The sequence below is a fragment of the Dromaius novaehollandiae genome, chromosome 1 (assembly GCF_036370855.1).
Source record: "Dromaius novaehollandiae isolate bDroNov1 chromosome 1, bDroNov1.hap1, whole genome shotgun sequence".
NCBI lineage: Eukaryota > Metazoa > Chordata > Aves > Casuariiformes > Dromaiidae > Dromaius > Dromaius novaehollandiae.
The window spans coordinates 130297782-130325034 of NC_088098.1; the positions used below are offsets into that span (position 1 = coordinate 130297782).

The following is a 27253-nucleotide window of genomic DNA, read 5'->3' on the forward strand; positions in this document are numbered from 1 at the left end:
TTGAAAGTATTTGCAAAACTGGGCCAAATTCAACAGACAGTTTCTGCTTAAAAAATTTTGGATGTCAGCTGAAGACATGGAAGCTGCCTTTTGCTAAGAGGGTAGGAGAGGGAGGCTAGGACATGCATGCACAGAGCTTTTATCAGGAGCAAGGGGAGCTCCAGAAACAAACTTTTGCTTCAGGCTGAACATCAGCATTTTAAAAAGACTAGCCTGCATGGCAAAACTTTGTTAAATTTTTATTTAATTTGTTGACAGATGGTTTTACAGGATTATGAGAATAGTAATAGCACTTATTAACTATTACTCATTTTTACCTTTTAATATGAAGCTCATTTCTTGCATAAAGGTGGTTCTTCACTTGACTCACTCTGCTTTATTTTACCAGCCTACATGTGATACCTTTCATGCATTTACCATGATCTCCATAATTTGTCCTTTCACTTGTTCCAGTTTCATACCAGCGGGTTTTTCACCCCTTCCACAGGAAAACTAAAGATACTTCCATATTATAAGCTAATTCATTGCAGTAAGAGTGAAACAATAAACAGATCAAAGCATGTGGCATGGACACTCCAATTTCTATGATCTGTGTAGTAGGCTATATTTCAGGTCAGATTTAATCCGGACCTTGAAACCAGTCTGAAGCTACTCACAGATTCATTCATTGGTTTTTATCCTTATGTGCCTGTTTGGGGGAACTCATTTGGTGCAGAGGTGGGAGGAGAGCTTCTGGTATCATTGCCTGCAAAAGGAAACTAGTTTGCATGCACCAAAAACTGCTTTGAAAACTGAACCAATGTACGGGAAGTAGGGACAGCTGAGGGATTTGCTTCAAAACTGTGCTACTGCTTCAAACCAAAGGTAGATAGAGCCCAATGCAACCGATGTAACTGGGAACGCTGTTGTGACACGCAGCTTAAATACTCTTCGGCCCATAGCTACATTCATTCTGACCTACCAAATGCACAGGCAGGGTTTTTTTTTTTTCCTCAGTTATTCTTTGGAGCACTCCATTCTTCCTATTTATGAATTCTGAAGAAAGGATTTCTGAGTGAGAAGTGTATTAGTTCTCTTTCGAATCTCATGTGTGGAAAACATGATCTACGATGTTCTTCGTCTGCAGTATTACACTTCACATTTTCTTGTGTGTAAGAGCAGTTTAAACTCCACTTCACTGAGCAACATAAAACCTCTCTCATCTTTACAAACTGGAAAAGAAATATTGTAAAATTACTACTTGGGGAAACATATTCATCCTACATTCTTCACATAGTCTGTTTTCTCTAGTGATCTGGAAATGTAGGTGTTTACCTTGAAAATATTCAAAATGATGTGTAAATGCTATGATTAGGATAACCTCACATTTATTAGCTTGACTAAATGAGCAATATTAATTTTTAGAGTGGAAAGTAAAATCAAATGAAAATAAAATGTAACAAATATTGCTGTATCTTCCTCCTGTCATTTTTCTTCAGATCATGCCTGGGAAGATTCATTTGGGATGACTGGGTTACTTGCAAGTGACAAAATATTTTCACCTAAGGGGAGGGAAGAAGTCATGAGCCTGAAAAACTACTGGTCTTCCATTTCTGGAAACACTATTTCACCCCTGGCTAGCTTCTTCACAGCTCTGCAATAGCAGCCTTAAAGCAAGCCCTCTTCCCTCCCACTTCCTCAGGGAATTACTACTACTTGTGCCAAAATGAATACACCTTTGGCTGGCTGATTAAATATGCTTGAGATTAGTAAAAAAAAAAAATTTTTCTATGCAGCCCGTATTGGGGCAGAAGGGTCTCTGAAGGTGCTTCCAGTCTAGATGTGTCTCATTTGGCTCCCCTCTGTCTATTCTAGGCAGGAACATACCATTTCTGGACTGCTTTTTCCTATCTGCCCTTTCCCACCCTACATATTAATGGAGAAAAGTGATGCTATTTTAACGCAACATGGGACTTGTTCCTATATTATACCTTCTTCTTTAGAACTTTCTAATTTACTTTAATAAAGAATGTTGCATCAATATTCTCACTGCTGCACCATATATATACTAGGACATCCCTAATGCCCTTGATTTCTCCTGCTCTCTTTCTGTGGCACTTTGTAATTTCTGGGGCTTGTTTTACTCAAATTATTTATAGGAAGTTGGGAACTATTAGTTTGAAGCTTGTGACATAGAGGTGGTATGAAGTGGGTGCTTGGCAGTGCTTTTTAAACCAACTGTGTATTATGTTTTTGCATTCAGACACAGTCAGCTATACTCATTGGCTCCCCCCTTACGGCTAAATAAAATTAAGCCAGGAAGAAAGCTCAAGTGCTGGATCTGCAGCCATCCATACGCCCTGCCTGTGAGCACGCTTCCTGGCGCAGCTTTGGCTTGTGTGAACTAAGGCTCCCTACAACCATGTCCAGGCATGGTAAAGGGGGTAGCACGTGGCGCTGGCAGTTAGAATGGGTGCACTCCATTTGACTCCTGTCCGACACAGTCCCCCACCCATATACCAGAAAGCTTTGCACACAAACATGCCTACACGTCACCCTGTTATACAACAAAAAACTCTAATTTATGCTATGAAAACACCAGTTTGGCAAGCTGCAACAATGCCCTCACATGACGCCCAACATTTTGAACTGGGAAAAAAAACACACACAAAAAATAATGATGACATCTTAGACAACAGGATCACAGAATTACCACTTTGGACCATAAGTTACATAGCAAAAATATGACCTGGCCTAGTTACTTGGCCTCAGGGAAAGATAATGGTCCACAGCCCTACTTTATTTTGCAGTATAAGCACAGCCATTTGTCCAGATGGTTTCTGACATGCTATTCCTATAGTGTAATTTATCTAATATCCCTTCCAGTCTTTTTTCTGTTCTTAAAAGCCATTTTGAAACACTGTGTACTTAACATAACTGGAATTTTTTAAACACTGGCTATGCTAATTTGAAGTGATACAAGTGAGGGGTGGGGGGTTCTATTTTATTTGTATCCTCATGTCCGACAGATGTCACTGTCACTGATCCTGCTTCACATTGGCTATACTCTAATTTTTCATCCTCAGTAATGTTTAATTGTATTGTAAGACAGAGTTTTTTCAACAAGAATTTGGTACACGATGAGGCCACAAGGCTGAGAAACTGCTAATGAAATATTTAGGCTACCAATTACAGTGTTCACCACAAATACTCTACGAAAGATAATTTACATTACACTTATCTAAATTAGCCTAAATCTGTTTTTATACTTAAAATCATGGTGACATTAACCTCTAACATTTTGTGACTTTCCGAGGTGCTCTTCTTCAGAAGCTAATACTCTTTTAATGCCAGTAGTATTAGTCTTCCATTTCTTCACTTTCTTAAAGATGAGGCATCTGAATATTGCCTGTCTTAAGCATGTGATATGTGAAAATTCTGTTAGTCTGAAAGAAAAAAAAATCAACATTTTTCTTTATAAACGCTGCTCTGTAGAGCTGCATTTGCAACTTGCATTGGAATGCCAGATTTGCTGGCAGGCTGCTGTAGCTGAGGGGGGGGGGATTTTTGAATGGTACATGATAAGTACAGGAGCCAATGAGAAATACACTGTGTTGTCATGGATCTATAATTTACTGTGTGGTTCTGCCTCTGCTTCTTGCATATCATTATTTCTGGTGATATGGTGAATGTGCTTGTATTCATTCAGTACAACTGACCTATCTGTTCATATTGACATGCCTGTATATTAGTAGCTACAGTAATATTCTATACGTTACATCTAGGAAATAGCACTGAAATCCTCAATCCTTCTGGTACCAGGATGAATTTTTAAGCATGCTTATCTATGAACAATTAAGATAATTTTCCACATGGCCAAAAGTTTGACCACTGTTAAGAACACTTACACGAGTAGAGAGAGTAATGCTTCTGGCTCTTGTTCAGATTCAAGGCAGGTTCTTAGCATTAAATGTGTATTTAAGTTAAAGTGATAAAGCATTCTGGATTGCCTGGGACAGCTATAGATTCCCATTAAGGTAGAACTGCTGTTTTACTCTGGATGTTAGAAAAAGTATACAAGCAAAATCTATTAAAAAACAAATCCATCAAATCAGGATGTTACATCACTGGATGACTGCTAATTTAGCTTCTATATTTTAAGATAAGTATGTGGGAGAGCTACTGCATAAGGAACTAGTAAGACTATTCTGACAGAAGGCTTAGGGTTCTCTGGCCAGCACTCTCAGAGAGAAGAACTCAGATGACAAGTGCAAAGAAAACTGCTAAGGTTATCAAGGGAGTAGGAAGTCTAAATAGATTCAAAAATTTTGGCTTGTTAATTGTGATAAAACAAGAAAATAGCAGACATTATCACTGCTTTCTTTACACCATCAGGGAATAAACAGGAGGTAAGGAGAAAAGCCATTTCATTTAAAGGGCACTAAATCTCAGCTGTGCAGAAATTATTTTGGCCTTGAGAGCAGAAACCAGAATAGAAGGACAAACCCAAAATAAAACTGTTTTAAGAGGGAGTAGGGCCTGGACCCCATAAGAATAAGTACCTGTCCTCTATTCCTAAGGACTGGCGCATACATCCAGACCAGGAGCAAAACCTGAGTGGCAAATTATAGCATTTATAAAATGTGAATTCTCAATTAAAGTTTTTAAATCATTGTAAAATATATCTTAAAAGAATACAAAGATAACCAGTTCCAGGAGCCATTCATCTTCTGAACAAATTTGCTGTATATTGGGTAAAAATTAATGTAGCACCAGGAACAGATATCTATGAACTCATTTGATGGTCAGTACATATTCTATCTGTGTTCTGCTTTATATGGAAATAACAAGATAGAAAAAGAAGTTAAATAAAAGTAATTCTCATATGCGAATTATGCTAATTCATACTAGAAACAGAAAACTGTAAAATCTTTTTTTTTTAAGATTTTACAAAACCCTTTAAAAAGAGGCTTTGAACAGCCTGTTTCTTACTTAGCTTTACTGTGCAAACACCCATCATTCAGAAGACATCTTTCTACCAATTTCCTTTAGTAACTCCTGTCTAGTCTGGAGATGGCTGCTGGAGGACAATTTATAGGTCAATGCATTTTTCAGAAGCAGACATGATGATCTATGAGCAATAGTCACAATCCAATCAACTCTTTCTGGCTGATAAAGGTAATAATGATGATGTATTCATTTTAGATTGTCAGGAGGTGTTTCACTTGATATCATGTGACCTTCTGATTATTAAGCAAAATGACACAAAATCTGCATTAAAAATTAAATATCCTTCAAATTCAAACAGATTAAAACTTGCTTATTAATAAGAGGTCAGAAGTCTACATTCAAACTAAGGGCTCAAATAATTTATTAAAATGCTATAAATACCGTAGTAATAAGAAATTCTGCTTACTGCAGTTCAGTGATAGTTTAGTCTTTTTTGTGAAGTTAAAATGCTGGAATTTCATTGATGGAGTAAGAAATTTATTTCACTGAGTTCTGATAGTCTCACAGGAATTTGTGTAGGAATTTCTTCTCCCATAGGTAATATCACCCTACAGAATTTACACAATCTTGAGCAAATCAATTCTTTTGATAGCTCAGTGAAAACTGGGCTGTTGATTGCTTCTTCTTAGGTGACGTACAGGTGGTCAGGCATTGCAGAAGCTTTGTGCTCTTCCTACAGAGATACTCTGTTAGTGAGAATTGGCTGCTATGAGATTAAGCCCAAGGTGGCTTTTTATAGCCTTCCCCAATCATTCAAGCAGACTAAAAAGGTGGTGAACTTCAATCTCTGTTCCTTCAAATCCCCTTTCTACTGCGATGCCTACAAAAAACTAAGAAGGAAGTGGTAGCTGATGGTTACCAATAGGGTTTTATTATTAGTTCTGCTCCCCAGTTGCCTCTATCCACCTTTTATCTCTTGCAAGCTCTATGGAACAGGTTCTGAGTGTGCACAGCATTTAGGGAAATGGTATTTGGGTGATTATGGTCAATCTTGTAATACAAAAAATAATAATTCCTAAACCAACATTAAAAACCCTATTCTCATCCAAGTCTTGCCCACAATGCCTGCCTCCTCCCAGAGCAGACATTGTTGCTAATTGAAATAAGATAAGGTAGAATAATTTTTTCAGAACCCCATCCTAACAACTTTTTAAGAGTAAAGGTAGATGTACCGCATAAACTCATTGTGTGGAGTTAAGTATGGAGAGGAAAGAAATAAATCTGTTGTGGAAAAAGTCCAGCTTGGCCTTTAAAAAAGCAGTAACACCTTTAATTGAAATCTGCTGTACATACATTAGCTGCTGGAGTGCTAAGTGCATTTCAGTTTTCCTATAAATGAGAAATACAACCGTGGCAAGGAAATACAGCTGTGACAAATTTTGTTTTTCCAGAGAATTGTTTCACCAAAGCTTTTCTGGCTGGACAGTTCGTGGAGAAGAGTGTAAAGACCAAGAAGGTCTGTAGCTTACTGCTGAAGTTCAAAGAGCAGCTATGTTTCAGAGCGATATCCAGAACGGGATTTGTATTTGAGACTGATCTGCCTTCCCAGTCCCAATTTTGACAGCAGCGGTAGTACACCTGTTTGTCATGATGGGGGTGAAACAGACGGGGGGAAAGGTGAGGCCTGCACAGGTCGGCATTAACCTGCCTCGACAGTTTGGCAGTGGTGTTACTGCTGATAGGAGTTGGAGTTCTGAGGCTTTTCAAAGGACAATAAATAAAGAAGCACGAGCATCTTATAAACACAGATACAGCCAGACAGAGGTCCAAAATGTAAGGGTAAGAGTGAGCTGATTTATTGGAGGAGGGAGGATATCTGTTTATAAATATGCTTTCCATGTTTACTTATATTAGCCACTCTTCATTTCACTCTTCCGCTTCCCATGTGCATCAGTTTTACTGTGTAATAATTAGAAAGTGCCATCTGCATAACAAAATCCCCAGAAACAACTGCAGAAGTTGCGATCATTAGCTCACATTTCAGAAGAGGAATACAGCATGTAACAATAATGTTCTGCTGAAGGAAGCTCATCCATTTTCTCAGATAGGAGCCTGTCTTTTGTGCTCTCCTCACACCATAAAACACCATATCTTACCATATCTTAACATCTCACAGCCTTTAATGTATTTATTCCCACAGCAAGCCCGTGAGGTGAGAAGTGCTATCACCGCATTCTGCTCATGGGAATTAAAGTCAGGAAAAACATCTGCACTGCCAAATAATGCAGTTCTTGAGCAAACTCCTGCATATGGTTCCCAGATCATCTGCATCGCATAAATGTTTCTGTTTCGGGGTTAATAGACTAGAGAAGATAATTCACTCCAAGGACCACTGTTAATACCAGAGTGACAGGTTCTATGTTGACCCATCCTCTCAAACCATCCCAGCAAGCTAGGTATTCCCAAGCATATTCCTGGATATAGTCTAGGATACGCAACACCTGCTACCAGCTTTGTGCACGAAAAAAAATACCACTCTGGTGGCCTGCAGCATAGCCCTTGCTTCAGACAATCTGAACTAAAAAACCCCCAAATCCTACAGAAAATAACAACAACATAGTCTTGGGACCGCCATAGGTGGCTGAAAAAAGACCCAAGGTCAAACGATCTGGCTATGACTGTGGTCACGACCAGCCTGCTGTAGAGGGACCGGCTCTGGGTGTGGTAAGCGTAAGCGGCCCAAGTGATTGGCCCAAAGTCATGCCAGAAGCCCCGACTGACAGCCAGGATTTCTCAGTTCCTTAATTCTTAGCAGCCTTTTTAATATCCATCCAACAACGTCCCAGCCCATGCCTGTCAGCCTGTGTACACCTGATGCGGTGACGACACAGCTGGGCAACAGCAGGAGGCAGTGCTCTGCAGACCTCACCTGCAGCTTTCCAGGCACCCAGGCTCACCGGGGCCCTCTCAGCCGGGCACTGCCAGTGCACGGTCCACCTTCGGAAAGCGGCTGGACTTTGCCAAAGCCCACGAGGGCTCGAACTGCAGAGCTCCCATTATTTCAATTGGCTACAGCTAATATATCCAGCTAATTTCCTGGTGGGCTTATTAAATATCTCAGGAACAATGTACTACATAAATACTGTATTATTGTGTAACGTAAGTAGTGGGTGCAAAAGGGGGTCATTCTCATTGCCAGTGATTGCTGTCAGAGTGTCTCAGATGATAAGAGTTAAATAAATGAGCATAATCAACATATTTGTGTAATGCACAGTAAGCATATAAAATAGAGATCATTTAAGGATAGTTAGTCCACTATGGCTTTCTGGTTTTAGACGAATAATTAGTGTTCATTAAAAGAGGTATGTGGACAGCCACAGAACATGAAGTCCCTGTTTATTTGTGGAACTGCTAAAATGGTTCTTTCTTCATCCAATTGTTACGGACACCGGTGACCTTAAAACTGTGCACTATACCTATCACGTAATGGGGAAAATGGGCTAGATTTCCAGACACCAATAAAACATAACCTCCTGTTGAAACTGGTGATTCCATATGTTAATCCCCAACAACTCCATGTGTTACAGAATTTTCACTTGAGTTTAGTGAGCTAAATTTTATGGAATCCCAGAGATTTCTACATTCCTTTGGAACTGAAATCAGTAACAGTGCCTCCTTCTGTATTTTAACAGTTTCTAGACATGTAAAGGAAAGTGAGTGTTGCTGGATAACACAGGTTGTTTAATTTTCTTTTCTGATGAGGCCTGGGCAAAAGTTGGGCCCCTTCAATAGTGAAGCTATTTTAAAAATAAGCTTAAAATAGTAAAAGGGAAGATCTGGACATTAAAATAGGCGGAAGGATCATGTGTGTTTTAAATCTAGTCACAGCCTTAAAGAAATGTGTATCTAAATTTAATTTCAAATCTACTTACAAATATTTCTCTTGCTTTAGATGTGTCCCTTTCCCTTGTCTTCATTTCTTTTCTTTTTTAAGTCTTAATAGATAATTTTTAAAACAAAAGAAAATCAAAAGCTTTGGGGGCCTGGAAACTGGTAATATTTGAACATAGGCTTACTCTCCTATTTTTTGTCTATTCTGCAATGATCTGCAGATTATAAACCTTCATTTCAGTAAAAGGAAAGAAGAACAAAATAATTCCTTTTCAATCTAAGAATACATTGCCAATATGATACCAAAACTACAAGATAATGCTATAGAAAACTATTTCAGGTTGAAAATTCAGTCATCCCCATTCGTCACAATAAAGCATAAAGTTAAAAGCTTATTTGAGAGCACCCTGAAGGGTTAAAATCACAGCAACAAAAAGAACAACAAAAAACAAGGACTGTAGAACTACAGTTCCTGCCATACAAACAGTAAACTTAACTTATTTCTGTGTTTCAGGTTTCATGTGCCATCTGATACATTTTGTACTACAAAATTTTGTACTCTATTTACATTTAAGTTTTTGCATTAAGATTTTGTTATCAGATCAACTGCAGTCTGACTGTACCTAAATTGCCTTTAAGCAATTTTTTTTTCAGATCGTATCAGTGTGGGATAAAGCACACCAAAATATGTGTTAAAATCTTGACTCCAATGGTAATTTAAACCCATCTACACAGCAAGCAATTCCTGCCAATCTACGAGATATAGTGCCTGCAGCTTCCCCTATTTTGTGAAACACAGTCTCCCTCTGAGTTATGAATTCAGTACAAACGCAGAGCCAATAGCCTATCTCGCACATGTCAAGATAGTGTCATTCAGCTGACTGGTGGCATCTTGACACCCTGAATCTTAGAAATTTTGAACCAGCTCGTATGGTAATGCATGAAGGACCTCAGATGGAAAAACATATGTAGGTCTAAACTAGACATGCAGGCGAGACTTTGTGCTCTAGGTCTGGTCAACTGTGGTACTGCAATGTCCATTTCAATGCTCTTGGAGTGCAGAAGTACAAGTTAAAGGGGGGTTTCCTGGCTGGCAGGGAGTTAGAACAGGCAGAAAAACACAAGAAAAGTGAAACTCTTGCAGTTAAACATCCCTTAACTTGTGTAAATGCAAAGATAAAAATAAGTGGTAACAGTGACACATGAAAATTGAAATCATAGTTGCATTTTTCAGTATTAACATCTACGATTTTATAAGATAAGACATATATACATACATGAATATATATTTGTGTATATATACATGTACATATATACACATCATTATTTGAAAGACATCAAAAGAAACACAGATTAAAGCTAAAGGGTTCATTTTGAAATGGGACAATTGAGATGGCTGGCAAGCCTTATTTACATGTTTCCTGTGTTCTTATATGTTTAATGAGACATCATGAGTTTTTAACAAGAAAATTACATTCTCACAGCCATAAAGTATACTCTTTTTGATTGCATTACAGAGGCTGTACAATATAACTTCTTTGCTCGCTGACAATGGGTTTTGCCATGTTAATTAAATAAGTAATGTGTCTGTGATCTTTATTCATTAAAATTAATGCAATAATAGCTACGATGAAGATTCATATTGGACTCAATCTGGCAAGCTGAATGAAACAGCGTCACTAGAGTTACTCTAAGCTGCTTCTTGATGTAACGCAGAGCTCTATCAGGAGTTTCCGTGTGCAATCAGTTTACCCTTGCTTCACTTACTGTTATTCCCCATCGGAGAACACCGGCCTCTTCGGAGCGGGCAAAAATGTCCTGCATTGAACAGAGCTACAGAGAACGATTCAGCAGCAGCCTCAGGTCCCACGGCAGTAGGTCACGGCAGCTGGCCCAGGTGCCCCAGGCCGTGCCATGTCGCCGTGCCTCAAGCTGGCCCCACTCTTTGGGCTCACTGAGTTTATCGCTGCAGTCAGGCACGAGCGAGGAAACGCTTCTGGCGTCAGCACCGAGCTCTGTGGCCCGGCCTTGGACTAAAGCCGTCAGCTGGGAATTAACCCAAAGGGTGGCACCGAGCACTACACAGTTACTGGGCTTGTCATTTCCAGCAATAAGGCGTAAAACACACGCCACAGGTTTCATGCACAAAACCTGAGATCTCCTGGCTGCTGGGGTTGTCTCCCAAAGAAACGGGAACTGCCCGGCTCCAGTTCTCACTTCTGAGAAGCTGCTCGTCACAAAAACAGCAGCAGTGAGCGTGCAGCAGGTGATCAGCCTGCGCCAATAGACAAAAGCACTGCATGAACTGATAATATTGTAGGAATCCAGAATCTAATTCATTGTACGCCGGTACCAATAGCAGCCTTTCCCCTGGGCACTGGATTAGGGCTTCATGAAGAGGAGCAAACACAGGGACACAACTGAGCATCCAAACCAGAAAGACCTACAACTATAAATATTTTTGTTCTGTTAATTAGAATGGGATACAGTTGAATCCTGGGGAAAAGGACAAACACAAGCTGACTTTGATTTATACCTCTCCATATTTTCTGTACCGTTCGTTCAGGCAATGTGCAAGAAGGAGAAGATGAATACTGAGGTAATCTTAAATTAAAAAGACCGATTGGTATTTAGGAAAAAATCAGATGACCCAGCCACCCCCAGCTGTATGACTCACAGTACTATTTTCATATTTGTATTATTTAGCATCTAAAGACCTTAGATGAGAGTCCTGTTCTGCTAACAACGTACATTCAGTACTCAGAAATTATCTTGTCTTCACTGATTAAATTTTCTACAGAAAAAGAAAATGTTTTCATCAAAATTCTAAGTGTAAAATTTCATCTTTTGATTGAACATATCACCCCCCCCCCACCAAGTCTAAGTGCTAAATACAAAAAATATGAAAAAAACACCCCTCCATCCAAAATGGAAATCACTTTTTTTCTGGAGGAAAGCAAACGCTTTCCATGATTTTCAAGGGCTTATAGAAGACTGAATTTTCACTGGGGTGGGGAGAACAAACTGACATTAACTTTTCCTCTAACCCTACTGCATATATAATAAAAGAGAAACCTTAAATAGTTTATAATATAAAGAGATGAAACAGTAAAAAAGATAAGAGGGCAGGAAGTGTTTTTATCTTCCAGAGTTTAGAGATGGGAATTGGAAGCATGGCTAAATTAAATAAGTTCTTAGGAAAAAAAATCTTTAGGAGTGATAGGGACTCATTTCAGGTCTTTGAGGTCCAATACCTTTGACCGAATTTTATTAAGTACCAATGGTCTCGGGAAACTGGTGTGGTAAAGCAGTAACTGGAAGCAAATATCATTTATAATTTTATTTTTACCTGTCTTATTTTGAAGCACTTAAAGTTCATTGCTAAGAACTTTTCCCTTTGTTATTATCAGGAGTATTCAGAAAGGGCAAAACATTTATAGTCACACAGAGGATCCTAAGGTTAGCTTCCTGCTCTAAGTTGCCTCTGGAAAAGCACATCTCCCTCTAGTAACTATAGAGGAAACCTCAAGTTTTGAAAGCCTTTGTGAGGACCATCTTATTTTGCTATCTAATCTAATTATTTCTACTATTTTTGTTCCAACCCTGCAAAATTAGTTTTAGGATGCCCCCAAAATAATAAAAAATATATTACATTAATTAATAGCAAAGTCTTAAACATTAGTACTATTGAAAACAAACACAATCCAAAGAAAACACTAATTCAGGAAGTTCCTTTGTAAGTTATTAGCTGGAAATAGATGTACAGTGTCTGTCCATTGAGTCAGGTGATTGTCCTTTAATAGAATATACATTATAAAGCACTAAAGAGTCAAAAGGAAGGATGATATGTTAATCTAACTAAAGATTAAAACATATTTATAATTTTATTAACCTGCTGAATTTTTAGAATGAACTAGCTCAACCAGTACCTTAATACTGCATGTATTTTTAATGATTATTTTAGAAGAGTTTTATGATAGGCCCATCACAGTATTTGAAAGAGATGGTCTAACATCCTTTCAGGAATTTAGACATTCCTTTTTACAGAGAAAAAAAATATGAGGGTTGTACATCTTTTCATGATGGGAATTGGTAGGACTTCCTAAGTATCAATAACATAGTAAAAGTTTATTGATTTCTATTGTGGTTTACAAGATTTCCTTTTTTAAAATCAATATTAACCAATTAAAGATAAGAAGTAGCATTAGGTTTTTCACAGAAACTAACAAAAATGAGGAAATTAGGTGATAAAGCTGTGTGCAGAGCTCCTGGAGATTGATCCAAAACAACTGAATGCAGTGGGCATCTTTCCATGTCCTTCAGTGGGTTTTGGATCAGGGCTTTAGTACTGCGGACTTCAACAGCCAAATGAGGTTGCCCAGTCAGCACCAATAAAGCCTTTATTAAGCAGCACTTCAATTGCCAGGCTTGTAAACTGAATAGGCAATGAAGAACTATAGTCACAGGAACGCACTCATGGTCCATCTAGTGAGATAGCAGACATCCAGTAAAGCCAGTAGCAGATCCTTTGGAAGAAGCATCCTTTAACGCTTTAGAAATAAACAGAAGCACACATCCATTGATTGCACTATAACTGGAAGTTAGCAGGTAGTCCTTGGGGTACACAGATTTACAGTCTTCTCATCTATTTATTACATTATAAAATTCTATAATTTTATTTTTATTCCTGCATGTACCCAAACTATTCCATCCTACTTGACTTTTTTCTCCACTGTATCCTTTCCAATAACAGTCAAATAATTTGAATTAGCTATGTAAAGGAGTGCCTTCCTTTACTCATTTTAGATTCATCACAATTTAGTTTTACTGGTCATCTGGAAAACAATATGTAAGAGAACCTGAAGTATGTTCCCAATAGCCTTCAGTATTCCCCACTACTATCTCTGTTCTCCCATATCTCTCATTCGTTTTCCTGAATAAAAAAAAAAAAAAAAATCTATCTTTTTCTCCAGATGGGAGTCTTTTCATGTGGAAGTCTTCATTTGTGCTGTCACTCTGTTGTCTTTTCTTCTTTTCTTAATAGCTTTCTGGATAAGGAGTGACCAAAGGTCAACATATGATTCATACTGAATGTGAGAGCCATCAGTTGGTAAAGCAAGTGTTACACTACAAACACTAAACACTAAAGTGTTTTACATCTCTTTATTAATATATATAACTTGCTTCTGCTATGCACTGAGCAGATACTTTGATTGAGCTTTTCCATAATAATAAACAGGACACCTTCCATAGCATTTACTATTCCTCTGGAGAGGTATATAGGAAGAGTTCAGATTTTTCTTTCCAAAACATTGCCATGTGTTTTACTAAAATTACAGATGATATCATATAGCCCTCACTGGTGACCTTTGATGGTCCTTTTGAAGTACATTTCAGTTCTGGCACACCAAAATAAATTTGTGCTGTCTTCCAATAAACTGCAGTTACAGATCATTAAGATATATATTAATACTAAATCAACACTTGAAAATAGGTACCAGCTCATGGTATGTTTAGATCATACTATGTTTCCTACACTTAGCATAGAATATAACTAGAATAGTTTGTCTTCACAGCATGCTCTCAGGCTTTCTCGCTGTGTACATATCTGAGTAAATATATGTGTATGTATTTTTGTGTGTGTGTGTGTGTGTGTGTGTGTACATAAATATAAAGAGACAATGTGAGAGAGAGAGAAAGAGAGAGAAAGAGAGAGAGAGAGAGGGAGACTGACACTCCTTGGGCCTGATTTGGACATTGGTCTAACACACTGACTTCAGCTGTGGTAGCCCACAAAGAAACAAGTAGTAGAAAGTTGACAATCAGGCCTTTTGTGTTTTTCATGAGGAGATGCTGAATAAAATAAACTCTGTCTGTAATGACTATGCAGATATTTCTGATAGATAGATTGGTAAACTCCACCCTCCACCATACCTACAGCTTGCAGAAAGGAAATGCCATACTAGCAGTTATGTTATTCCGGGGAGGTGGGGGGGAAGCAGAGGTAAGATTTTCTGCAAGAAGTTTAAATTTGGAAGGAATCAGCCAAAAAAACCTTCCAGCAGAGAAGTCGAGCATGGGGGAATGCCAAGGTGCTATATGGTAACATCTGTGTTCTGCTCCCATCCTGAAAATCTGTGCGCTGATCAGCAACATGACAGGCACGGGGGGCTAACGTTGCTGCCAGGGTTCAGTGCCACACAGAAGCATCCAGGCCAAACACATTCATCTTCAGACACAGTGGCTCTATCCCAAGGTTTCTGTCATACTGGGAGATCTTCTTGGTGTAGAAATTATCCTTGAGCCATTTGATCCCGACTTCAGAGTCAAATCTAGCAGAGGAGCATTGCCAAATGGATGTAGGCATGGACAAATGTACATGAAGGCTTCTCACACCACTCCAGCATAGCAATTCAGTCTGAGGCAATTGGTCTGGGAATTTAGACAGATCAGTACTATTTAAACTCATTTCTAACTTCACCAGCAGAAGCCTTTGCACGTGCATTATAATGATGTACATTACTATGTCTTCATTTTCTTTGAAACAAGCTAAACTTTTGTCTGGGAGTTTGAGTTTACTGAAATTTGAGCAGTGGGAGTTAGGAACCATAATAGCTTTGAGCATCTGGGTCTTACTAGTGAAGAATAGACAAAGGAATATAGAAGTATACCCTGTCTCCTAAAAGACAGGAGCACTCTTGCTACTTCACCAACCTCTGTATTCTCATTTACTTTCCTGCTCCCTTTTTAACCCATTCTGCTAGTCTGCATCTTCCTCTTTGATAATGCACTATTCATCAGGGACAGCTGTGAAAGACAAGAGAACAGGAAAGCTTCCTGAGACTACTAGCCATCCAATCACCCCTCCTCTGCCTGCTGATTGTACAGATTGGTATAGATTGTATAGGTCTTCTTGATGCATGAACTCTCTCTCCTATTTCTTTTAAGAGCTACATTGCACATTTCCTAAATAATGCCCAAAACCTAAATATCTATCCCACTGACAGAAATCTAAATGTTTTCATTTTCTCTCTCTCCACCTTTCTCCTCTCTCATCCTCAACCAAAAATCTGTGTGGCGAACTGGTGCAGTTGATGCTATGACCATTGAAAGACTGTTATATGTGTGCTGTTCTTATAAACATGACTTTTCTAAGCACAAAAAAACCCAGTAAGACTTATGTCCTTGGTTCATTTGTTCAGACCTAGTTATTGAGGCATAAATAGTGTGCTATATAACACCATGAAATAACCTAGGAGTGCCTATAACACACAGGTACAGTGAGACCTAGAAAAGCAGAGTACCCAATATTAAAACAGAGAACCAGCATTAACTTTTGATTTCTTTGCTCTGGTTTTATGGAGCTGTGGCAAAACCCAGAATTTTCACCTTTCACAATAGACTGGAGTTCCATATGTGAATGTGTGAGAGGAACATCTAAAGTCTGAATCTTTTCATAAGAAAATCCCAGTTGTTCATCTTCATTCTTCCCCCTTTTCCCTCTCCAAAAGAAGCCTTCCTCCAAACGTGAATTAATTTTAAGCTATCACAATTAAAAATCATTGTTACCTTTGAGCTGCTTTGTTTTGAGAATGTGAAAACATTATGAAAGTGCGTGAAAAATGACAGGGTAAATGATCTTTCCTGAGTCACTGTGGTCTACCACCTGTAATATATAATTACATTTTAAAATAAAACAAATGCACACTTGAACTGATGGAGCATAATGGCTGCCTTGGTGCTGCTGTAGATGTGCATGTAAGGACTTAAAGAAACACATGGATTACTCACCCAACAGGCCATAACAGTAATCCAAAAATCACCATTATGGCCTCTACTATAAATCCATTTTATTTCATGGACCGTTGACACAATGGATGGCAACAAGATAGAGGTTTATAATAGAAATGCTGACACAACCTTATCTATAACTGCGCAAATGGTGCCGCTGTAATTAAACTTTGTAACTTGAGAACCACTAGATAAGTTGCTAGTTTTTATTCATATTAATCAGTGCTTGGATGTTTCAATTGTCATATATTATCAAATAGTGTGCACTATAAAAATAAAAAGATTCTCAGCCACTAAAGATCATATCTGTTGTGAAACATAATAGTATATCCAAACACTTCCTTCTAAGTGCAAAAATACAGAAAGAAAACCTTAATCAGTTACCCATTTTTTGCTTTGTTTTAATATAGGAGGTCGATACAATAGCCACAGAAAGTATTCTGAATACATTACAAGAATACTAGTGAACAGTAAAAAGGTTTCATTAAGATCTGCCCTGTATGTTTCAAATTTTCCTACCAGCAATAAAACAAGTCTACTGTATTCAGTGATAACAACAGTCAGAAGCCTGCTCTTTCAGAGGGAGGCACTGAGATTATTCTGCATGCACTGCCGTTCTCTTTAAAAGCTGACTTCCCAGTGTTACTGTGGAGTGGGGGGTGAAACTCTCACTGCTTTCAGTGGTCTGAGGTTTGGAGCCTGGGAATGTTTTAAGTAAATATTTTCTCTTCACATTTTCTCTTCATTTGTCCGAGTGATTTACAATTTAACTTAAGCAAGGAAAGTTTCCTCTTGAAGAAGCTATATTTGGTGAAAACTGAATAGATACTGCATTGGAGCTGAAACCCTCTATTTTTATCAAGTGGGTGTTGCTAATTGCAACAATGAAATGAAGCTATAAATAAAACTTGGTTGCTTACTGCTCTCCATTACCCAAAATTTGCAAATCCTTCCATGTTGCATGCCAGTTTACATTTATCATATAATATATTCCCACACTGTTACTGCCTACTCTTTTAAAGAACTAGCTTTATAGAACTTCCTTTAGACAACTGTGCTTTCTCAAGATGGATAGTATAGGTATGTAGTGTGTGCGTGTCACCGGAAGTCCTGCAAGTATTTAAAAGGAAAGACTGTGCCTGTAATTGTGTGTGATGGAAAAGAGTATGCCATGGACATTTCTGAAAACTGTAAGAGCTGTAGCAAAGCATAGGAGTTGTCATAGTGTTATTCTGACCCCTGAAGGATGGAAACAGAGTTAACTTCATATCCATTTTTCCCAATTTACTCAGTATACTCTGTGAATGTCAAACTCTAAACTACATTAGCAGGATTTATTAGTGCTTGTCCAGACTTATCTTCAAGAAATACAAAAATACTCTTGAAGTAATGGTAAACTAACTTTAAAATACTGATGTTTTCAGGGAAGCAGAGAAAAGAATGATTTTTCAGGCTAGTGCCATGGTAAAGTTATTGTGAGTTTCCTAGTGCATTAAGTCCAATAAAGAGTAGGGTATGTGGAGATCATGTTTATCAAGAGATGCAAACCCTGCCCTCACCTCTTCCTAACTGAGAAGTTGTTTAGTGAACTCTTGCTAGAATGAATCCAGAGTGAAGAGGGGAAGAACATAGGCCAGTGATGGTAAGATCACTCATTTCAGCTGTGTTAAGATTTCATCAGGCTTACATTTTTTCAGAAAATGCATCTATTAGAAGTATGGGGCTTCAGCAGTGCTTTTGCAAGCTTGTCTGTCTTCAAGGAGTACTTCCCCCCATCCAGAACAGATAGGAATAGTGATTTATGACTCTAAAATGGGTATTAAAGTAAAAACTACCCTGATACTACTATTTCTGTGGACAATCCAATATAAAAGGATTCTCCTAAGTCCTCCTGAGTTAAACTGCTGAGTCTCTTATGGCACCTTTGCTTCTCGCCTAGTTACTTTTGAGATGCATTTGTAAATGTGTTAATGTGCTACCATTTCATGAGGTTTAACAGTGCACTGAGGACCTGGGTTTTGGGTTCTTTCATAAACGTAACAGATAGATTAGGCTGTTTTATCTAAAAATACTTTTTTCTGAAGTCTGTCATGCTGTACTCTCAAAATCAGAAGAATCATACTGCTAAAGCTGTAACACTTTCATTTCATACACTAAGACAGCAATATCTGTCTTAAGAGCTGCACATACTCAGGGTGAAACAGCGTCAGTTCTACCTTGAGAACTGAAAGAAGGGGTCAGCAGAATTACGTGCTTGGAGGGAGGCAGTGGCGAGGGGGAAGGGAAGAGGATCAATTTTGATTTCAGTTTTGTTCCTCCTCCACTCAGCTGTTGCCATGTACTGACTCGCAGGTTCCCGTGTGACCTTGCTGAGGAGCATGCCGCTGGGGCTGCTCAATGGGGCCATTGTGCGGTGCTGCGGGAGGTTTTCGGGAGCCTCCTCCACCAGTGTCGCTGAATTAGCAGCGAGGTGGTCTGGTGCCTGCATGAACTCCCTGTCCCAGGGAAACTCCACAATGAGCAAGCTGGTGCCAGAGGCAGCCTGCAAAAGGGGAGCCCGCATCAGGAGCTGAGCAAGAATATCCCCTCCTCTGCCTATGTCTCCATTGCCAGCTGCCAGGAGCATTGCAAAGTTAACCCAAGTGATCGATACGCTATATAAGTAAGTATATTATTATACTATCAGCGGCTGATGCCACTGATGTAATCAAGTTACATAATCATCATCTTTGCACAAATACATCCATCTTCCTACAGATAGATCTGCATATCTGCTTCTATCCATTATGCATGAACCCACCAGCAGTACAGAAGGGTATATATTTTCACATACACTCTATAACTTTAGCATTGCAGTGCATTGCACTGTACAACGTCATCACTATTGATTCTCTCAACCTTCCCCCATTCTCTCTGTCAAAATTGATTTTACAGAGAAAGACTAAGAATGTGCATTGCTTGGATCCCTTTAAGTCTTTAAAGGCTGGAGTGCTTCCTTGCCTGCTTATGTTCTTAAAACCATGATCTCCTGATTTCTCTCCTTTTCTCCCCTTTTTGCTTCACACCACAACTAATGGAGGAATTAATTCACAGGCAGTCCCCCAGCCAGATGCATGTATGTATGAAATACTGAAGATAGATAGGATCTCTGTTTGCAAATCTTCAACTCCCATGCACGTGGTCTGAGGTTTCAGTACGTAAGTTATTGGGTGAAAAAAATATTTTATAGGAGCAGGTGGATGAGAGATTTTCAGGCTAGTGACATTTATGATATTTTTCTACTATTAAGTTCAGATTTTTTTCTTTACCGTCTCTCAGTTTATAATTTCCTCGCAGGATTTACAGGAATAGTTGTAATCCCAAATCACCAGTGGCATTTAACCCCCTTAGAACCAGAGCACTGTACCGCGATTAATACGGATTGCCACCTTGAAGTTTAACAACTTGAAAAACGGGATTTCTCTACCTCCATTGCAGCTATGAAATGCAGCAGAATGCTGCACAGAGTTGAAAACATTTGTTTCCACAAGCGGATAGGATCCGATTTGATATTAAACAGATTCCATCACTAAGAGCTTCTTTACTGTCATATACCCTTTTCAGTGAAACACATTATACCCGGAAAAAAATAAAAAGAAGGAAAATGAAAGACTCCTTGCCCAGTATGCTTTTATGGTACTCTCCCAAACCGAGAGAGTGCGAAAATAGAGGGGGAGGAGGAGATTTTTTGATTTATCATGGAACGCACTCACCAAAATACCTACTGCAGTTATTTCACTCAACTGCCAGTAATGGCTAGATCCCTTCACATCAGTGTAATGCAGCAATCATGAAAGTACCCGTTTCAATCGCAAGCCACCAAGTTTAGCAATGCCGGGGCTTTTGCCTATATAAAATGACCTTACCCACAAAAGTCTTCCCAAATATTCCGCTCGTGAGATCAGTCAGCAAGGTATTTGCCGGTCATCACAATGCGTATTCGGAGAATCCACGTTTTTTACTCCTCCGGCGGGGCTAGAGGCGAGCGCGGAGGACGCGATGCCCATCCATGCACCGGTGCCAAGTTCACCGCGGGCGCAGGTAATTCCATACAGACTTCGGCGCCCCCCGCCCCCCCGGAGTCGCCCCTTCCTGGCTAGTTCAGAAAGTGCCCGCGCCGCCGGCGGGAGGTACCATCCAGGTGCGGCAGGGGGGGCGGCGGGCGGGGGTGGGAGCCGGCCGGCCTGGGGGCCCCCGCTGCCCGCGGGGAGCACTGGGTCCAGCGCGTCGCCGCCGCTGTGGGCCGGATTCCGGCTGCCTCGCACAAGTATCCGGCAGCCGCCGGTCCGGCGGGGTTTTCCTGGTACTGTGCGGCTATGGGGAAAGCGCTGCTGGGGGTGGGTGAGGGGGGGGTGGGGGAGGGTGTCTCCCGGGTCCTAGCACCCTTACCGCCGCGCCAAGAGCAAAAATGCGGGGCGGGGGGGACTGGGGAAAAAATTTTAAAAAAAAAATCTCCACAAGGAAAAGAAGGAAGGGAAAAAAAATTGTTGTCCGCTTGCCCCGAATAGTACTAATCCCCAGTGCCAATGACAAGTGATCAGCAAAGAACAGGAGGTCTTGATTGATAACCACAATCCACCCAAAATATCCTAAGGAGCAGAGAAAGAGAGCGAGAGAGCGAGAGAGAGAAACTGCAATGCATAAATGATTCCAGTGTTTCTACAAGATCGGCTCATTTGATTGAATGCATTCTCCGGTTTGCTGCAAGTCATAAAGAAGATACTGTTACTGCCACCCAATGGATACTTCAGTACTAGCCGATCCACACACCACCGCCGGCTTTGCGAGCACTAGTTTTGGAGGCTGCTTTTTGGGGGGGAGCGAGGGGAGAGCCCTTTGGAAGGGATCCTGGAGAAACTCCTAAATAGCAGCGCTCTCTCCTCCCAGGCGCCCACGGCGTTTCCAGGTTAGCTCACCCACACAGCAGTGGGACCCCATTTTGATGCGCTTTCCAAGGGACAGGGGTAAAAGGGAGGCTGCCTGGAGGCTGCCTGCTTCGCGCACAAGTTGGGCGGCGATCGGTGTATTTTCCCCCTCCGGTTTCCAAAGTGGAATGTTGTTTTAAAAGAGATGATACATTATCTATTCTTGGATTTTTATAAGGCAAACTGTGGGCCTCGCTGTTGCCATGGGATCTTCTTTGTGCGAACTCTCTGAACTGTGTGGGAACAGTTTTATTTCCTTCCCTTAAGATTTTTTTTTTCTCCTCTGTAACTCTTCTGAAGATATGTATCAAAATGTAACTGCATTATTGCCAATTAAGATTAACAGCAGCTGCAAGGTGCATCTAATTAGGAATGTTAATCACCTAATGAAATAAATAGTCATTTGCAGATGTTTATAATATTAAACAAATGTTCTATAAAGCGTAACTGTGAAATTCTGACGGTCCCCCCAATAAATTTGCTCATATGCATGCACAAACGTGCAGGGGAGTACACCTCCTCCCCCTTCCATCACCCTAGCCCAGCAAATGCACACTCACAGAAAGAGATACCTAGAGTTGCCTATATGTTGGTAGCTGGGTCAGAGGCATTTCATACAGTGGCAAACCAGTGTGCGAGGTGGGAGGATGGAGCAGAGGGAAATATTTGAGCAACGTGAGCTAAACACACACACACGTACATTTATGCAAATGATATCCTCTTAAATAGGGGCAAAGAGGCTAAGGTAATGTTCAGTTATCACTAAATCTAATCCAGCCTTCTTTGTAGTGAAGTGGCCTGTAGAGAAGAATCCAAAATACTAAATTCTTTAGCCCCCCCCCCCCAAGTTTTATAAGAGAAGAAAAGAGAGAAAGAAAAGAAAAAGACCATGTGGGAAAGTGAGAATTTATTATGTATCATGATAAAAGATTATCGATAGGCAGATAATGTGCTGTGTAGAGCCAGTGGGCTGTACAGAGCCAGTGGGCGTTGTAGAATTAGTGGAGCTCACTAATACCTCAACCACACCTCTCCTCATTATAACAAAATAGTATTCTTTCTGATGGATAAAAATAGAAAAACTGGAAATGAATGTAACAACCAGTAGTCAAAATTCAATTTTAAAACCTAGAAATTAATATGACTGGTTAAACCAGTGATGAGTGATCCACATGCGTGGGTAGGTAAAGGAGACATGAAAAACTTTCTGGGATTCTCTTTGCGGAGCAGTATAGGGCATTTTAAGTTAGCTAAATGATTCATACTATCTACTTCAGAGAGCTAGTTTAGGTGCTTGATTTAGAAGCTTAGGCTTCCTAGCTGGTTGCAAAAGAGAGAGGGAGAGAGCGCGGGGCTCCCAACTTCGATTTTCTAAATGACTTTCTGGCAGAGCTTCTTTTTCACCATTGACGAGGGAACCCAGACTCCCAGCTCAGTTAAATGATGTCAAGACTCTCGTTAGCGCCCGGACAGAACGGTGAGTGCTCTAGGCTGTCTGGCAACGGGCAGAGAGACCTGGGGTTAAAATTTGTCCAGACACTCGGAACATTTGGGTTCCGTTCCTGATTTTGTTACCATTTTCTTGTCCATTGATGGGCAAGTCATTTCACCTCTCTGCGCTTTTGTTCCTTCTCTGTAGAATGTGAGTTAATACTGTTCTAATTCACAAGAGCACAGTGAAGATAAAAAGCCATTAATGTTTGCAAGGTGTTCATATACTTTGGTCATGGGAGCTATATACGTTCCCAGAGAGGCTGATTAAGGGACTGGCAGGAGAAAGGGAAAATGAAAAAGGTGGAAGCCAAAGAATGTGAACGAAGTCGCGGAAACCAATGTAGTGGCTAAAATGGCTGAAACCAAACTAATAGCACAAAAGAGCTGGAGACTATTCACACTTGCAGAGTATGTACAGACTCCATTCTTGGGTTCATCCCTGGGTTAAGGAAACTGGGTTCCACTCATTTCTCAGTGAATATCTATAAATAGCAATGTAGTTATATGGATGCAAGTAAAAGAGATTTTAGATTTTTTTTTTCTCAGACACTTACTGAATCTTTATTTGGCTTTGCCCTCCCATTAGTAAGTATGGCATATACAATACTGCAGAGAATCTCCTTTGCCCTCATCACAACTTGAGCATCTTCAAGATATTACTTCTAAAAGTTAAGTAAAATCTCTTTTTCCAAACACTGTTGTAATACTGTAGCATGCAATGAATACTGAATGAGTTAATAATGTAGAGTGCCTCGTACCTGAAGCGTGTGCATGCTTCTGAGGCATCATGTCCCTTGAAATAAGGAGGTGGAACAAACTACATCCTTGTCTAGCTTTAAGTAAGTGACTTTAAAAGGGTTATCCCATTTAATGTGTGTTATGGAAAGGGAAACACTGCTGTCAAAGTAAACTTCCTTTTTAAAAAGTAATACATATTTAAAGTGAAAAGACTGACAGAGTATGTTGCTGTGAAGACTGTTAACACCATGCAGAATGTTTCAGGTTAGTAAGTTAAATATGCTCAAATAGGTAGTACCCAAAAGTTGACATCATCTGTTAGCATCTTGTTGTTCTTCAAAACTTTCAGGCCTCACACTCACCCTGCTGGCAAGTGTTTCCAGAGATTCCCAAAACTGTATGGGCTTGACTTCCCCCTACCTATATATGGACTGTAGATGTTCAATAATGGTTTTGTCTTCTTATTTATTTCCCACATTTTTAACAAATGCAATGGGAGAAACAGGATAAGTGACACAAAACACTAGTACTTTCACCTTTTCTTGCATAATATGTATAAAAAGTAATGATGAATATGGTATAAATCTAACAGTATGGAAAACAAGCACCGAGTTTTCTAGATGGAAAACATAATGAAATCAAAATTTCCAAAATACAACTTCACCTCTCCCCACTAAAAACACCAAATAGCAGCCCTGCTCATGTCAAAGTCTACATTAGAACCTTGTAAACATCATCTCAATCTAATTCCTAAACAGTTTCAGTAACACAAAAAGGCCCAGCATCTCATCTTTTCTTCTCCCTTTTTTCAAAACACTACTTCATTGATCACATTACATAATGGTTTCCCTTTTTGGAATTCCATTTTTGAATGATTAAGTGTCTTGAGTGTTATCGAGAGTACAAGGTAAACCTTGAATACTATCACCTGATTAAATTCTCTGATTCTTGTTTATTCTTTTATATTATTAACTTACATTTTTAGATTAATTTACAATATTACATTTTTTATATGTTGTATGCTTTACATACTATATATCTCAATATTTTTGAATAGATCTAGGCAAAACTGTTCAACAGAGCAGATATTTTAAAATAAATAATCCAGGGTGTTGCATGAAAATTACAAAAGCACTTTCCTTTGTAGAGGAACTTGATTCAAAATATTACATATCTACTTGAGGAACAATAACAATCTCATAATGAGGGCATTTTATTAAAAAAATCTATTTATAGATTATATATTACACAGTTTATATTATATAGTTTATATTCCTATCTGCAAATTATATTTCTCTCCACCTAAATCACATCCACATTTATATGAGCATAAGCAAGCTGCACTCACTGCTGAACTCTGTGGTCCCAGATACTCCAGTTTTGCCATGCTTTTCTTGTTGGTACCATTTTTGTATGACTAATCCCACACCTTTGTCAAGAGCATGTCAGACAGCTCAGACTATCTGATATACAGCTCTGCCAGGCCTTGCTATCTATATATGCAGTTGAGACAAGCGATCAGTGTAACTGTTAGGCATCAGTTGTAGGTGGCCTGAACAAAGCACTACGACACCTATAGATGAAAAGTGACATTACATAAAAGCTAAATATCTCATTACTACTTGAGTGGGAAGATACTTTCATTCAGAAATACATTCCTTCAAATCAGGCAAAACATTGATTCTTAATGTTTAAAGAAGATGGAATTATATAAAAAAATTAGCTTGGTTGTCCTGCAACTTACTGCTAAGGCTAATTTATCAAAGGATAGTGTCAAGATAATTAAATGATCATCTCTTGCACATTTTAAATTTTGTTAAAATAAACGCCAATTTTCTGATCCTCAGTTTCCTCGATAGAGTATCTAAAATGAAGATAATATCCATTCACACACTGCTTAGAATATATAAAATGCTTCATCTATTTAATAAATAATGCTCTCTCATAAGATGAGAAAAATAAATAAAAATATGGAGTGTATTCATTTATCAAAAGAAGTTTTGTATATTTCATTTCAGGATTGCTTTCTTTTCTTTTCAAAGACTTAATAAAATGCAGTAAAGAGGTGTTTTTTCCCTTTAAAAATCTCATTACTTTTATGATATCCTGCAATATAAGTCTCATCCACTTCCTATAAAGTCAACAGAAAGGTTCCTGTTACTTCACTGGGGGTTATAACAGGTCTAACATTACTGTTATCCACTCACAGATCATAAAATGGAGATTTTAAATATATGTATTGTTTAGAAAAAAGTTACATAAGAACAACTGAGCTCAGTGAGAACAACTATCCATCTAGGCCAGTAATGTATATCCAACAGTGGCCAGAACTGAACAAAACAGAGTGAAAAAAAAAAGGGGGGGGGGGATGAAAAGCAGAAAACGATGCTTTCTTACTATACCTTGTGACAAGCAACAATTCAGGGATTTTTTTTTATTTTTTTTTTCATTAGAAAAGGCCAGTTCATGGAAAGGGAAACTGTTAGAAAGTATGAGATAGAGATGAACTGAATTTCTTACTTAAAAAAAAAAGGAAAAAGAAACAAACCAAGCTGAGATATCCAGCTGGTTTGTGAAAAAGTGGCTTTTAGCCTATTACATTTTTTTTCATTCTAAAAATTGCCAGAAGGTGGAAAATATCCCACGAAAGCCCTTGCCGTGGGGTTTAACTTCTTTCCTCTGGCGATGCGAAACTGTTGCAGCGCGTGTGTCGCCAGCTTTGTGTTGCTCAAAACATGGCTCCCAGCGAGGTTGTAAAAATCCTCGTTGCTGACAGGACAGCGTTACCAAACCCACCTGTGCCTATTCTGGGATTTACCGAGGGCCAAAACTTCCAGCCGAAAGATTTTTCTCAGGAGGGCAGTGATTTTTTTCGTGGAAAGCCGGGGATTGGGGTGCTAGGGACAAGTGTCCGCACCATCAAGCCTCGGGCCGGGCACCATTTTAGGGACAGAGGATGCGGGGGGAGGCTCCTCTCTCCTCTCTGCTCCGCAGGTCAGGCTGGACGCCTGGCCACATGTGGCGCAGCTCCCGCCTTTGCTGGGCCACAGGCGCCGGAGCTGCTGGGCTGGTGCCCCGGGGCCGGGGCGGGGAGAGGGGAGCAGTTGAGCAGGGCTGCCGAGGCTAGGCTTCTCCTCTCCGGGGCGGGGCCATCGTTCCCCTGCGCCTGGGGGCGGTGAGTGAAGCTGGGCCAGGGGTGGCGACCGACCGGGGCCTGCCGAGCAGGGCTGCAGCGCCGCCGGGCAGAGGCATGGTCAGGAGGCAGGTCCAAAGTGAAACCCCCGAGAGGCAGACAGAGGACAGGGATGGTGTTTGAGCACAGCCCAGGGCCGCTGGGCCTTGTGACATGGCAACGGCAGTGGTGGCAGCTGCCCCCAGGGGAGACATGGCCAGGAAGGGCCCTTGGTGCCTCCGGGCCAGGACAGCAGAGATCTTGGGTTTATATA

At 39.9% G+C, this 27253-nt stretch overlaps 1 protein-coding gene across 1 annotated transcript in view; it reads right to left on the bottom strand.

The window, feature by feature from the left end:
* The window catches only part of IL1RAPL1 (interleukin 1 receptor accessory protein like 1), a 766492-nt gene extending 745614 nt beyond the window's left edge, over positions 1–20878 (bottom strand). The window contains exon 1 of the mRNA XM_026101661.2: positions 20517–20878. The gene's annotated coding sequence lies outside the window, so the exon portion shown is untranslated. The remainder of the gene's footprint in view (positions 1–20516) is intronic.
* Between the last annotated feature and the right edge of the window lie 6375 nt (positions 20879–27253).